Genomic DNA, 14295 nt, shown 5'->3' on the forward strand with positions numbered 1-14295 from the left:
CATTCTCACCATTATTACTTTCTAGCTCTTTCGTGGGAAATAATTCCAGGAACTCAAAAACAGTGAACTTGGGCCACTAGAGAGGTGGGAAATTGCTATCCGAGGTGAACAAAACAATCGTGAGCAACCATAGGAGCCACAGTCTTCTGCTGGGTGCTGTTTACCAGGTTTCAGGATTACGTTTTGTTTTTGCTTGTGGCCAAGTCTGTGGCTCGGTCGGAACCCCCATGGTGTCTTCCTATGGAACTCAGCACACCGTTGCTGCGGGGGCCTGCTTTTCCTTTCTTTATTAAGAAAAGGAAACAGGAAATCGAATGTAAAAACCCTCCCACGGTTAGTGTCACACCAAAGTTGTGAATTTAACCACACCCCCGGCCGGAAATGAAAGTACAGTTCTCACAGTGATGTTCCCTCTCCTTTGTGACCCACACGGTGTTTTTCAGATTTTAGTTAGATAGTGCAGGTGAAAGGGCTGAACTCTGGGCAGCGGGCTGTCATTGGGTATTTGCTGGTTTGGGCCTAGAGTAACACGGATTTGCTATTGCACAAACGGAGAAGGGACTTCCATTTGCTGTAGGACAATGTGGCTCCATCAAACTGTGGGGTCCACAGGCAGATTCTGACCCACAGACAGGTGTTTTTGGTTCCAGCTTACATAATGTATTTTGTTTCTTTGTTAATCCTCACCTGAAGATATTTTTCCATTGATTTTTAGAGGGGGAGAGAGAGAGAGAGAGAGAAAAAAAATCAATGTGAGAGAGACACATCCATTGGTTACCTCCCGCACCCAGATGGGAGCCAGGGATCGAACCTGCAACCCAGGTATGTGCCCTTGATGGGGAATCAAACCAGAGACCCTTTGGTGCATGGGTTGACGCTCTACTAACCAATGAGGACTACATAATGTATTTAAAAATTTGCTTTGTTGCCAATGTTTAAAAACCGAGATTTTGCACATTTGCGCGCGCACACTCACTATAGATTTATGGCCTCCCTTGGGGGAAGGGACTGGTGATAGTGGGTGACAGCTGCCCCTTTAAGTGGACACATGTCTTTGATTTGGTGCAGTCACAAAGCTTTGGCTGTCTTTTAGATACACAGAGCAGAAGCCTGGTAGCTCAAGTGCTCCAGGGGCAGGCAGGTAAAACAAATGAGTGCCGCGGGTGTGCTTTCCTCCTATTGACTATGACCTGTCCATGTGCTACTAGCTTCTTGAGGGCCAAAACTGTGCCTTAGCCCCAGTTTTATTTCCAGAGCCCAGTAGCGTGCCTGGCCTGCTGGCACAGAGTAAGTGCTCAATAAACATGGAGTGACTTAGGTGAAGGGATCCTTTGTTGAGTCTTCAGGGGCAGGGGATCTAGAAATGAGACTTACCCGGAGTCCTCTGTGGAGTTACTGCTAAGTTCTAAAGGTGGCATCACTGACTTGGATTGAGGAGTATTTTTTTTAGCAATGATGTCATGCTGACGTTTATACAGGATTTCCACATTGCTTCTCTAATTCTTATGCAATGAGCTGAAACACACACCTTGCATGCCACCAGCAGACAGATTTAAAAGGCCACTGGGCAAAACTCTGAGGAGGGGGGGTATGCATGGGGGGGGGCAATGTTAAAATATGTACACAGATAATAATTTAATTAAAAAAATCAAAATAAATAAAAATAAAAAAAATAAAAGGCCACTGGGGCTACCACAAAGTGGTTTAGAATAGTGGTTCCAAGTGTGGGATCTGAAGCCAGACTGCCTGCTCTTCCACTCCCCAGCTGTGTGGTCTCTGGCATGTTACTTTATCTCCCTGTGGCTTCATTCTCCCATCTGTGAAATGTGGATATTCAGGGCACCCACCTCTAAAGCGAGGATTGCCTGAGCTGCCGGATGTAGAATGTTTAGAAGGACAGCGGGCAGTTAGTAGTCAACCAACATTAGTTAGGACCCTCCATATTGAGAACCCATTCATGTGAGAAAGCAACCAAAATAAATGACAAACAGGAGAGACAACTGTGCTACTGCATTTGAAACATCTTACCTGCTGAGCACAGAGTATATTGTTTTAACTTGTTCTCATCCCTGGAAGCTGCTCGAATTCATTATTAGTTTCTTGGCAGCAACGCATGTGTTTTTCTAGGTGATGGCAGCAGTGCCTAACATGCATGATTCCTGTAACACCCACCCACTGTGTGAACCGAGCACCCTTCCCTCCTTGTCACGGTCACGGGATGCAGGATCTTCTCTCCCTTTCCCGCAAGTGGCCCAGCGTCATCTCGTGCAGGGCGAGCTCCTCTAACCACTGCAGCTGTTCTAAAATTGTGAGCATGCCAGCATCCGTCCTCCTTCCCTCTCGGCTCCCCCGGGGCTCTCTCTGGTTCCCTCTCTGCCACAGCAGGGTGAGTAGCTGTCAGGATTCATGAGCCTAAAACGGGCACTCTTTCGCTTCTGGAAATTTCCCAGGAAATGCCAGCTATGTCCCCGACCTCCCCCATCGCCAGTTTACTCCTGGGTGGATATCATTGTTATTCTGTTATCAGGAGTCAGCTCTGAGATCAGGGACAAAGGACGGAAGACAACATATGTTGCGTGCACAGGCACACAGATCTGTCTTTGGAAGATCGGTAGGCAGCTTCCAACATAGAATCCAGTGAAAATGTTTGGGGCAGCGATGCCTTGAGAGTGTTGAAAAGATAGGCCCTCCTTTAATAAAGCCCAATACATGGAAGTGCGAATATTAAAACAGATGAATTAAGTGGTGATTAACCATCTTTTATGAAGGCTGTATCAGGGGTTTAGTTCAAGAGCCTTTCTCAGTACATTTGAAATCAGATTTATAGTACAGGGCCTCCTCTAATCCTGTGTTCATTTTCTCAAAAAAAAAATTATGAGTATCAGCTGACACCCAGACCCAAAGAGCCTAATCTAAGTTGCTCAGTATGAAGTGCTCAGCACACGAGTGTCCCTCCTGTGCCTGTGGCCAGCCTCTCCCCACATGGCAGGGCAGAGGCAGCAGCCAGCCCAGGGGGATGGAGATGGCAGGTTCTGGTGGTGGTGGCAGATTCACAGCTGCCTTGGCACTTCCTTGATGGTACCACGGGGACAACATGGATGAAGGTCTGTGGTCCTCCAAGAAGGACATTGAAGTCCATACGCAAGTCCTCCTCCTCATTCCATACAGATGGATGGTAGAGTGGGTGCAAAAAAGGTGGACCCTGTGTAGACTGGGGGAAAGAGGCTGCTAATCAGTGATAGCTGATCGTTGTGGTGAAATGGACGTCCCGCTCACTATACACCCCAAGCAGCAGTCCTGCCTGAAGTGCCGCAGGAGAGGGGGGCAGGGCAGATCCTTCTGCCTTAGGCCTTGGAGACAGACATTATGGGCCCATGGATATTATTCAAGGTCAAATTTCTCAGGACCTGACCTTGCCTCTTCAATTTCCTCTACACCTGATCCAGGCCTGGAGGCGTTCGCACAACTTCCTAGAGAAGGTGACATTTGAGTTGAGGCCTAATCCTTTAGGGAGGAAAAAGGAAGGCATTCCAGATAGATGGAAGGGTCCATGCTAGCACACAGAGGACAAGAAAGAGAGTTTATCGCATTCAGGAAACTGCAAGTGGTTCAGCAAGCTTTACGGTATCTGGGAGTGGAATGAGGGGGGAGAGGGAGGTAACTGGTTTTGGGGAGAGTTGAGAGAGCTGCTATGTTAGCCATGCCAGAGAGAGAAGCAGGCCCCAGATCATAGAGAGCCTTGTGTGCCTGCCAAAGCATTTGGGTTTTCTCTGGAGAGAGACAAGAAGACCCGTTGAAGAAATTTATACAGCTGGGTGACCGGTTTTTTGTTTCAGAAAGGTCACTCTGTCAAAAATGGGGGAAGGACTCGGGGGAACTAGGAGGAGACCACCAGGGAGCCAGAGTGGTCAGTGCCTGCCCCAGCCAGGGGCAGAGGGGAGGAGCATGAGTAGTGAAATTCTGTTGGTCAGTTAGTAATAAACCAGACACAGTGATTCATTTATACCTTCCCCATTCCTAGCTTCGTTTCCCCATCCAGCCCCTACAAGCCGTCTTTGAATCCCGTCCAGTTCCCTTCAGCTCTAGTAGCAGGCTGCCAGATTCCCCTGGTTTTCTTCATGGAAAGCTCCGAATTTTTCTCCCTAAAATCCCTTAGAAGTGCTTTGGCCAGTGGAGGAGAAGAAGGGTCTTCAATGCCTTTAGAAGAGCAGCTAAAAAATAGCACCTAAGCCAAGGAATGAGAGCCCCAGTGACAGAAAACCCGAATGAGAAACGGCCGTGCCAGCCTCAGGCCTCACATTCTGTCAGGATGAGAGAGCCAAGCTGTGTGCGCATGCCAAGTCTTCCCTCCCCTGGGCGATGCCTTATGGCCTTCATCATGCCAGCCAGAACATACCCTGGGCGATTCTACGTGGGAGACACGTGGCCCGCTGAGCACAGAACGTCTCTCCCCTGCTTGTGTCGGGGGCCAAGGCCAATGCCTGTTCGGTCAGCTCATCAAGCTCCTTTAGGCTCGCTCTGCATGAACAATGTATGTTATGGGAAGCCTGGTTCCTTAAAATTCATAAACGAATGAGCTGTATTATACTAGGATTCTGCTGTGTGTTCATCCATCAAAATGTATATGTCTAAAAATATTTATTAAGATTTAATACCGGGCCGAGACCGGTTTGGCTCAATGGATAGAGCGTCGGCTTGGGGACTGAAGGGACCCGGGTTCGATTCCGGTCAAGGGCATGTACCTTGGTTGCGGGCATATCCCCAGTAGGGGGTGTGCAAGAGGCAGCTGATCAATGACTCTCTCTCATCGATGTTTCTGGCTTTCTATCTCTCTCCCTTCCTCTCTGTACAAAATCAATAAAATATATATTTAAAAAAAAAAAAAAGATTTAATACCGGGAGAGACGAAGATAAACTAGATATCAGACATGACTAATTCTAGCAAGCTCCTATCTTTACACAATAGTCATAAAACCAGCCCCACAGGGCTTTTGTATCTGGGAGGAAAATTTTCCAGGTGATATTTGTCCCCAGTGATGTAGGAAATGCCATCTTCTTGTCATCGGTCCAGCCCTACATTCACGCTTTCGTGTTTGTTTGTCTAGCTGCCGCTCCTAATTCCAGGTGAAAAATTCCTGCTACTCAGAGGCAGAGCTGTTTGTCTCTAATTTATGAAACTCTTGGGTTCCTTCCCAACGAAAAGAGCTACTGAAATAGAAGTTATTCTCATCGCCATGCCAACAAGCAGATCCACAACATCATCTCACAAACACACTCTGTCCTACAGCCCAAGGCACATACGCTCACGTTCCTCCATCGGGAAGATCTTCCCATTTCCTTCAAAAACAAACCTCCTTTCCCGTACAATTCCCCACCCCAGTAGTATGTGCAGGCCTCCTCCCTCAGCGAGCTGGCAGAGGTGTACACACGTGTGCACGCACACACAGTCCTCCGGCGCACGCCTCCCTCCCCGTTCCCTAAGAGCCCCCAGGGTGTGTGTGTGTGTGAATGTCTGCACTGATGACATATTGTGACAGAACGCGCAAGAGTGAGGCACAGCCACAAAGCAATGCAGGTCACGGCAATAGGCTTTATATAACCCAGAACCACGGAGAGACCCAAAATAGCAGCCTCCCTGCTGCTCAGTTAGTCTCCTCCATCAAGCAGGGATAAAATTAGAGCAGGCACTGACGCGCACCTGCGTCGGCAATGGGACTCCAGGGAGACAGTGAGAACAGGCTCGACACGCTGCCATCGGCCATGCAGACTGCCAGACTCTTCAGGCCCAATCTGTCACCAGACAGAGATGCGTGCGTACGTGTGTGTGTGTGTGTGTGTGTGTGTGTGTGTGTGTGTGTGAGCATTCACACGGGCTGTACGTGTGTACCATGTGGAGCCCTGCTCTGAGGAGAACATTTCAAAGGAATGACCTAGAGATGGTGTAAGGAGCTTGGCTGTTTGGGGCTGTGAAAGGGATGTTGAGTTCTTCTTCACTGCCCTCCACATCACTTCTCTCTGGCTCATAGGGGGTCAAATTTGGCTGGGATGTCCCCCGCTTTAGGAATCCATTCTGCAAAACAAACAAGCAAACCACAAAAACAGAATCAAAATCCTACTAAGTTTAATTCAGTCTGATCAAACAAACACAGTCTGGTATTTTATTAGACTAGAGCCCGATACATGAAATTCATGCAAGGGGCTTAGCCCTCGCAGCCACGGCTTCTCTGGGAAGGTCGCCTGGAAGGACTTCTGGAAGGATGTCCGGAAGGTGGTTTGGCTGTCTGGTCTAATTAGCACATTACGCTTTTATTATTACAGATTGTTCCAAGCCATCAGGAGGAGGGACTAGGCTGGGTGAATTTAGCTGACTGTTTTGTAGGTCTCTGGACCTTGACCTTGTCTGGAGCCAAGATCACTGCTCACAAGTGTCATGGGTGGAAATGCTGTCCAAGTGAGGCAGGGGAGTAATCTGTTCTTTCTCTGCTTGCTGCTTGAATGTGGGTAGGGCAAAATATCCCCTCCCCCCCCGCAAAAAAAAAGATGTAGTTAAATGTTTGTTATCTTGATCACTGGGCATCAAATATAAATTCCAAGGGAGGAAACAGAGACCAGAGAAATTTCATGAATAGCACAGACAAGACAGAATGAAACTGGGCTGTGTAGTTTTGTTTATTTCTAAGAAAGAGTCATCATCCTATGCTATTACTTCTGAAATTCTACTAGCACACAATCATTTTTTGGTTTAGAAAATACAGGCCCTCAGTATCTGGAGGTGTTTCTGTCCTTGGAGTTCTCTTTTAAGGAAATACTTCAGAAAACAGTAGGTAACATATTAAACTATTTCAAATGGAGAGATTAGTGATTTATCAAATCCTTTTCCTTTTAAGGTAACCCGAATAAATCCTGGAGCTCCCAGATGGCCCAGGATCTACACAGTTTCATCTTCCAAAAAAATAAAATCAACATATACAGCCCAAATAATCTAAACTAAAAACTTACTGAAATTTTTGTTCCCATTCTTATTTAAGTATTGAGAAGAGCAAAAATAAAATTAAAAAGAAGGATCTAATCAGTAAACACAGCCACATTCTGAACGTCCCCTTTCCTCTCGTCTCTAAACCTTACAGCTGCTCTGAGCCCCTAAAGCTTCCAAACACCCAGCCCTTGTAACTATTTTCTCTCTCTCCCTCAACTTCTCTCTTTTTGTGTAGATGGACTAGCTCTCTGGCTTCTTCTGGTCCTCTCCAACCTTCCCACTGATTGGCTTCTCCGCTCACATACACAAAGAGCATCCAGAAGATGACTCAGAAGCAAAAATCTGTTCCTTCTTAGAAGCCTGGGCATAAAGGCTCAGGAATAGTGTGGATATTCATCTTGTTAGACCAGCAGAGCTGTGATGCACTTGATGGGTAAGGTCAGGGATCCCTTGAGAGAGACTTTTCAGGAAATTACCGTTTTAAAGGGATGGAAGAATGAATAAAGGCAAGAGGAGGGAGTTTCAAAGTGAAATTATTATTGTTTGACAGTTTTTGTCTCTAGCTTACCCTGTACCGTCACCAGGCCAAGAACTCAGTCAAAGAACATGGTGTTCATGACTTTCTTTTCTTTTTTTTTTTTCTTTTTCTTTTTTTTTTTTTTTTATAAGAACGTACGCTTGCTGTACGTTTTGTTTTGTTTTTTTTTTTTAAATATATTTTATTGATTTTTCACAGAGAGGAAGAGAGAGGGATAGAGAGTTAGAAACATCGATGAGAGAGAATCATCGATCAGCTGCCTCTTGCACACCCCCCACTGGGGATGCGCCCGCAACCAAGGTACATGCCCTTGACCGGAATCGAACCCGGGACCTTTCAGTCCGCAGGCCGATGCTCTATCCATTTGAGCCAAACCGGTCCCGGCTCTTTTCTAAGTCCCATCCCAACCTATGTTCCGCTGGACAACTCCATGGCTATTGAACAGGTTTCCTCATGCTCTTACGCCTTTATTTATGGTCTTCTGTCTTTCCAGAATGTCCTTTCTTTACTTCCATCTTCTCTACCCAACCACCTCCCTTCCCTGGCAACCTAGAGCACTTAAATTCACTTTTCTTTTTTTTTCTTTTTCTTTTTAATATATTTTATTGATTTTTATACAGAGAGAAAGGGAGAGAGATAGAGAGTTAGAAACATCGATGAGAGAGAGTCATCGATCAGCTGCCTCTTGCACACCCCCTACTGGGGATATGCCCGCAACCAAGGTACATGCCCTTGACCGGAATCGAACCCGGGACCCTTCAGTCCCAAGCCGACGCTCTATCCATTGAGCCAAACCGGTCCCGGCTTAAATTCACTTTTCAACACTCATCTCAAAGGTTGCCTTCCTCTTCCTTCTCCCTACCCTTCCCTACCCTACCCTATCCCACCTTTGGTAGGCAGGGTAAAATGGAACCCAAGATTCCTGCCCTCCGGTGTACATGTATCCTTGTATGGTATACCTTTGAGTGTGGGTAGGATCTGTGAATATGATATATCACTCCTTTGATCATGGCAAAAGGGATTTTGCTGATATAACTAAGGCTCCTGATCTATTGATTTTGAGTTAATTAAAAGAAATATTATCTTCGGTAGGTCTGAGCTAATCCGTTAAGCCCTTCAAAAGAGAAATTGGGACACACACACACAACACACAACACACACACACACTCCTGAAATTAGATTCTCCTGCTGGCCTTGAAGAAGTAAGGTGCATGTTGTGAGGGGGCCCATGGAAAGGTCATGTAACAAGGACTTGATAGCAGCAGAGGTTTTGAGAATGGTTCCCATTGGCAGCTGGAAGGAAAATAGGAACATCAGTTGTACAGGCTCAAGGAACTAGTCATGTGAGCTTGGAAGAGGATCTGAACTCTAGAAGGGAATGCAGCCTCATGAGAGCCTGAGCCGTGCCTGGTCTCCTGACACACAAAACTATGAGATAATAAATGTGTATTGTTTTAAGCCACTAAGTGTGATAATTCATTGTGTAGCAATAGAAAACTCTCACCAACCCCCTTCCAAGAATTAATTTATCATCCTCTGGACTCCACAGCATATTATACTTGCCAATATCACATCATGTCATAATTATTCCCTGCACATCTGTGATCCCCATCATCATTGCAATCCTAGTCTCAGTCTTCTTTGGGCCTGGCCCCCAGTATCTGGAAGTTAGTAGGTACTAACAGTCAGAAGTAACACATATTTGTTGAATTCATGTCACACAAAAACAAAAATCACTTTAATCTTCACTTGCTAGAAATTTTAAGCAGAGGTCATCCTTTTGACTTCATATGTGGGCAGAGTGCTGACTTCTCCGTGACATCTTGTACATATATGAATAGATTCAATTATTAATATAATATATCCCATAATAGCCCCTAAAACAAGATATTGTTTCAGATCTCTCCTCTAGCTTTAGGCTATAACATTTCTCTTGGATGTTCTAGGAATATCAAATCTTCTACAACAGCATCTTTAAAATCACACATAATAATGCTGATCCTTAGTAGGCTATGGGCAGTTGGCAAATCTATGCTTCCATATGAAGGCCTTCACTCTTAGCCAAATATTGTCTTTCCGAGAGGCCTCTAGGACATCCCTCAGAGCACACCAGAGCATCTCTGCTGAACTGTTAGCCAATAGCCTATGTACCTCATATGGTGGTACCAGTTTCACTATTGTTATATTGTCTCCTCAAAGACAATTGTAATGGCCCGTCCATGAGACCTGACTTTTGGTTTAGAAAATAGTCGCTAAAGCTACATATGACCCTAAAAATAAGGGATAACTCTATGAGGTTGGTTTACCTAATTTTTTCCCCACCTTAATAACACGTGTGTGCACATACATAGGTACAGGCTGCACACACACACACACACACACACACACACACACACACACATGCCTTCTTCATTGGCTCCACAGACAATATAAACACCTCTAGCAGGGGACAGAGCATTTTATTTCTCTGTGTGTAAAAAAATAAATACGGAATTAAAGCTCTTGAATGGCACACATTTCTTTGCCACCATTTTGCAACACTGCTCAGAATTTCCCTTTGGCCTTAAAAGGAGGAGAGATTTCTCATGGATCAGGGAATTTACGCCAAGAGCCTTGGGGGCAGGGACAGAAGAGGAAGTGAGGGTGCATGACAGGCAGCTCTCTGTGCCTTTGATTCAGACATTCCTGGTGCTTACTGGGTGCAGACACCTTTCTCTGAGCCTATTCCCTTGCATGCAAAATGGGGTAATAACCACACTGACATCATGGGGTTGTTTTAAGGATTATATAAAACAATGTACGCAAGGCAAACAGCTCAGAGCTTGGCATACAAAAAGCCACTCGGTGCCCTTTAACTATTACCATTATTTGACCTGTAGCCAGGTTCAAAGGGGGTCTTTTAGGGTCTGAGAAATTGGGTGGATATGACCCCCACTCCCTCCAGAGTTGCTGGTTGCTCATCAGTCTTAGGGTCTCTGGAAGGTAAGTAAGTCTGACAGACTCCTCATGACAGCCTGTTCCCCAGTCACCTCACCCCAGTCCCTTCCAGGGAGTGGCAAGGAAGGCATTTGGCAAGAAACCCAGGAGTGAGACAATAGGTGTGAATAAAACAGGAAGTTTGGTTTGGAAGCAAGCACCAGCAGAAAACCACTGAGTCAGGCTGCTGATTGGGGGCTGAGCCATCACGCAGCTCGAGCTTCAATGAGAAGGTTTGTACCAGGGCCCCCAAATTAAAGAATGTTGCCCTTCAGGCCACCAGGGAAATAGATTGAGTTGGGGACCAAGGGGTCGTGTGAGACAGCACAGGCTTTGGCCCTCTGGGTTCAAGTTTGCTGTCACCCAGTTGTTATGCAACCTTGGGTAGATTATTCAACGTTTCTGAGCCTCAGCTTCCTTATCTTTGGAAGGGGTAGGGCTGTTGGGAGAGTTAATTGGAATAACATGCAAAGAACCTACCACAGCACCTGGCCCACTCCATAAATGTGTGCCCTTCCCACTTCCCCTCCCAGGTGTCTGGGACACCCGCCCACCCCTTCCTTGTCTCCCGGCTGAAGACAGTTGACTATGATGTCTGAGATGACGCTGGTTCTTGATTATTTGATATTGCCACATATCTGGCCTTATCACTGGTTATTGACTGTAAGACCGGCTGCTCTCTCCTCTATCTGGCTCCTTCCTGCCAGGCGGTTTCTCTTGACGCACTTAGACAATGATGAAGGGTTGGGCCAGGTCACCTGGTGGCACCAGGGTTGATATGAAAAAGCTTCTGCTTAATATTCCAAACCTATGGGAAGGAATTACTTTAAAAATGCAGACGTAGCCCTAACCGGTTTGGCTCAGTGGATAGAGCATTGGCCTGTGGACTGAAGGGTCCCCGGTTCAATTTCAAGTCAAGGCCATGTACCTTGGTTGGGGGCACATCCCAATAGGGGGTGTGCAGGAAGCAGCTGATTGATGTTTCTAACTCTGTATCCCTCTCCCTTCATCTCTGTAAAAAAAAAAAAAAAAATCAATAAAATATATATTTTTAAAAATGCAGTCAGACTAGTATCTCTGAGACTATAACACACACCCCTTGACAAGTTGACCTCTTTAGGGTGTCCTGGCTCCATCTTCCCTATGAATGCCCTGCCTAGTCTTTCCTCCACCATTTTTGTGATTCCCAGGATTCTCTTCAGGATGCTCTATGGGTTCCTCTTCCTTAGCCCATCTCCTAAGCGTTGGAATTCCAAGTTCCACACTGAGTCTTCTTCTCTCATCCTCCCCGACAGAGATCATCCAGAACTTCAGCCACAGCCATTCTCTGTTGACTTGCTAATCCGTCTGTCCGATTCACACACCTGACCACAGGTTTGTTTATACAACTGCCTCCAGAACATTTCTACCCAGTGGTTCCGCAGCCCCTCAGACTCTATCTCCTCAACAACATCACCATGCAAAACTCCTAATTGGTCTCAATCTTCCTTAGTCTCTCTTGACTGTATCCCCTCCTTTCCACCTCCATCCACAGTCTACATTCAGGCCATCATCTTATCTCCATTGGAACCTTGTAACCCCTGACCAAATGGACTCCCTGACTCTGCTTCATTCTCCATAATTGCCTCTAGGGAGAGCTTTCTAAAATGTAAGTCTCCTCATATAAACATAGAACAGACTGTAAAATCCCAAAGGAAGGCAGGGGAAGTAGATGGGTAGGTGGGAAGATATCAACCAAAGGATTTGTATGCTTTATGGTTAACCCATGGACACAGACAATAGGGTTGTGAAAGTCTAGTGTAGGGGGTGGGGATGGGATAGAAGGGGTCAATGGGAGAAAATGGGGGACATATGTAATACTTCCAACAATACAGATTTAAATTTAAAAATAAATAAAATAAAATGTATATCTCCTCTTAAAATCCCCCAAACCCTTTCTATCTATCTCCAGCTGGAGAGCTAGAATCACACCAGCTATTCTAACAGAGCTCATTTGGGAGTTAAGATTGATGTCAGATCAATTATTTACTAAGTCTACAGTTGTCAACTAGGAAAGTGAAAAGACAAAGAGAATGCTAAGGTATCGCTGACGTAGCAACTATAGAAAGGCTGTACCACCCACCCCTCTCCCCCGGGGCACACAGGGAAGAGCTTGGGATAATTAATTCCCATTACCTTCAGGATAAGGAAACAAACTAGTTTGACGTGCAGAGCCCTCGCTGTCTCCTGCTTATTTCCCCGTCCTTCTCTGCAAACACAGCCCCAGCTTCCCCAGCCCCAGCTCCAGTCTGCAGTCCTGCTTTCAATCCTCCAAGCTTCTCTCCCTGAGCATCTGAAATGCTGCTCTCCGTCTTTCCCTGCTAACTCATCCCTCAAGAAAGGCTCAGTGAGCTGAAACCAGTTTGGCTCAGTGGATAGAGCGTTGGCCTGTGGACTGAAGGGTCCCAGGCTCAATTCCGATCAAGGGCATGTACCTTGGTTGCGGGCACATCCCCAGTGGGGGGTGTGCAAGAGGCAGCTGATCGATGTTTCTCTCTCATCGATGTTTCTAACTCTCTATCTCTCTCTCTTCCTCTCTGTAAAAAATCAATAAAAATATATTTTAAAAAAGAAAAGAAAAAGAAAGGCTCAGTGAGGCTTCATATCATTCAGAAAGGCTTTCCTGACCACAGCCCCCACTGCAGGCAGAGCTCAGTGGCCCTCTTTCTTGAGTTCTCCTAACATCCTGGTCAGGTCATCACATTGTGTTGTTATTGTCATTTTCACCATCTCTGAGCTGCATGGGGCAGGACAGAGCAGTCCCTTTGTCCTCTTTGTGTCCCCAGCTTCCAGCACGATGCCTGGCACATAGTATGTGCTCAATAAATTGTTTAATGTCAAAGTTAGACCCACATTGCCTCTCATGCAAATAATGTCCCCCACCTGCTTTCCCCGTCAAGTCCATCCTTCCGAAGGGCAGCTCTGATCATGTCTGTCCAGGGATCAAAAAAATCATCAGTGGCTCCCCATTGTCTGAGGAACGAAGTCCAAACTCCTGAGCATACCATGTCTGGCGCTTGTCTCTGACCTTCCTATCTTGGCTTATTGCCCTCTACACCCCTGCATGTACCATGAGCCCCTCCCACGACGAGCCACCCACTAGTTCCTCAATGCCTTGGACTCTTTCCCTCCGGGCCAGAGTTCACCCTGTTCCCTTCTGGGGCTTCCTTTGCCTGCTGCAATTCTCCCCAACCTTCAAAGCCTAGTTCATAGGTCGTCTGTTTCAAGAAACCTTCCTGCATCCTCCTTTATTGATAAAAGATAAAGTCCAAATCATCAACAGGACTTTCACATCCCTGTGGCGTCTGGCCCCTGCTCACTGGTCCAGCCTTATCTCTCTCCACTTTCCTCCCGGCTCTGTCTGGCCTGCACCAGTTCCTGGGATGTGCCATGCTCTTTCACCCTGCTGAGCCGCGGAACAAGCTGTTCCCTCTGCCAGGGAGGCTGTTCCTGCCTCACTTCTCCCCCTCACGTTCCTGAATCCCAGACCAAGTGAGTTCTCGGTTATACACTCTCCTAGCACCCTGTCTTGTCGTTTTACTCAGCAACTGTCCCTGTGTCTAAAGGCTAGATTATACACTGCATGTAAGCAGGCCTTATGTGGGTCTCATTTATCATTATATCCCTGGCAGTGTCCAGTGCCTGGCTCACACTAGATGTCCAATCAATGTAATAAAGGTTTATTCACAAACAAGCTCCCTCATTTATAGCATTCTAAGCAGTCTACAGCAAAGTAGTTATTTTTGTATATTTCTCCCCATCTGGC

The 14295-nt window shown here is 46.3% G+C and overlaps 1 long non-coding RNA gene across 1 annotated transcript in view; it reads right to left on the reverse strand.

Moving 5' to 3' along the window:
- Nucleotides 1-5806: 5806 nt before the first annotated feature.
- The window catches only part of LOC311627454, a 41704-nt gene continuing 33215 nt past the window's right edge, over nt 5807-14295 (reverse strand). Inside the window, exon 3 of the long non-coding RNA XR_014795914.1 lies at nt 5807-6070. This is a non-coding gene — a long non-coding RNA (uncharacterized lncRNA). The remainder of the gene's footprint in view (nt 6071-14295) is intronic.

This window comes from Pipistrellus hanaki (assembly GCF_964339955.1).
Source record: "Pipistrellus hanaki genome assembly, chromosome: 1".
NCBI lineage: Eukaryota > Metazoa > Chordata > Mammalia > Chiroptera > Vespertilionidae > Pipistrellus > Pipistrellus hanaki.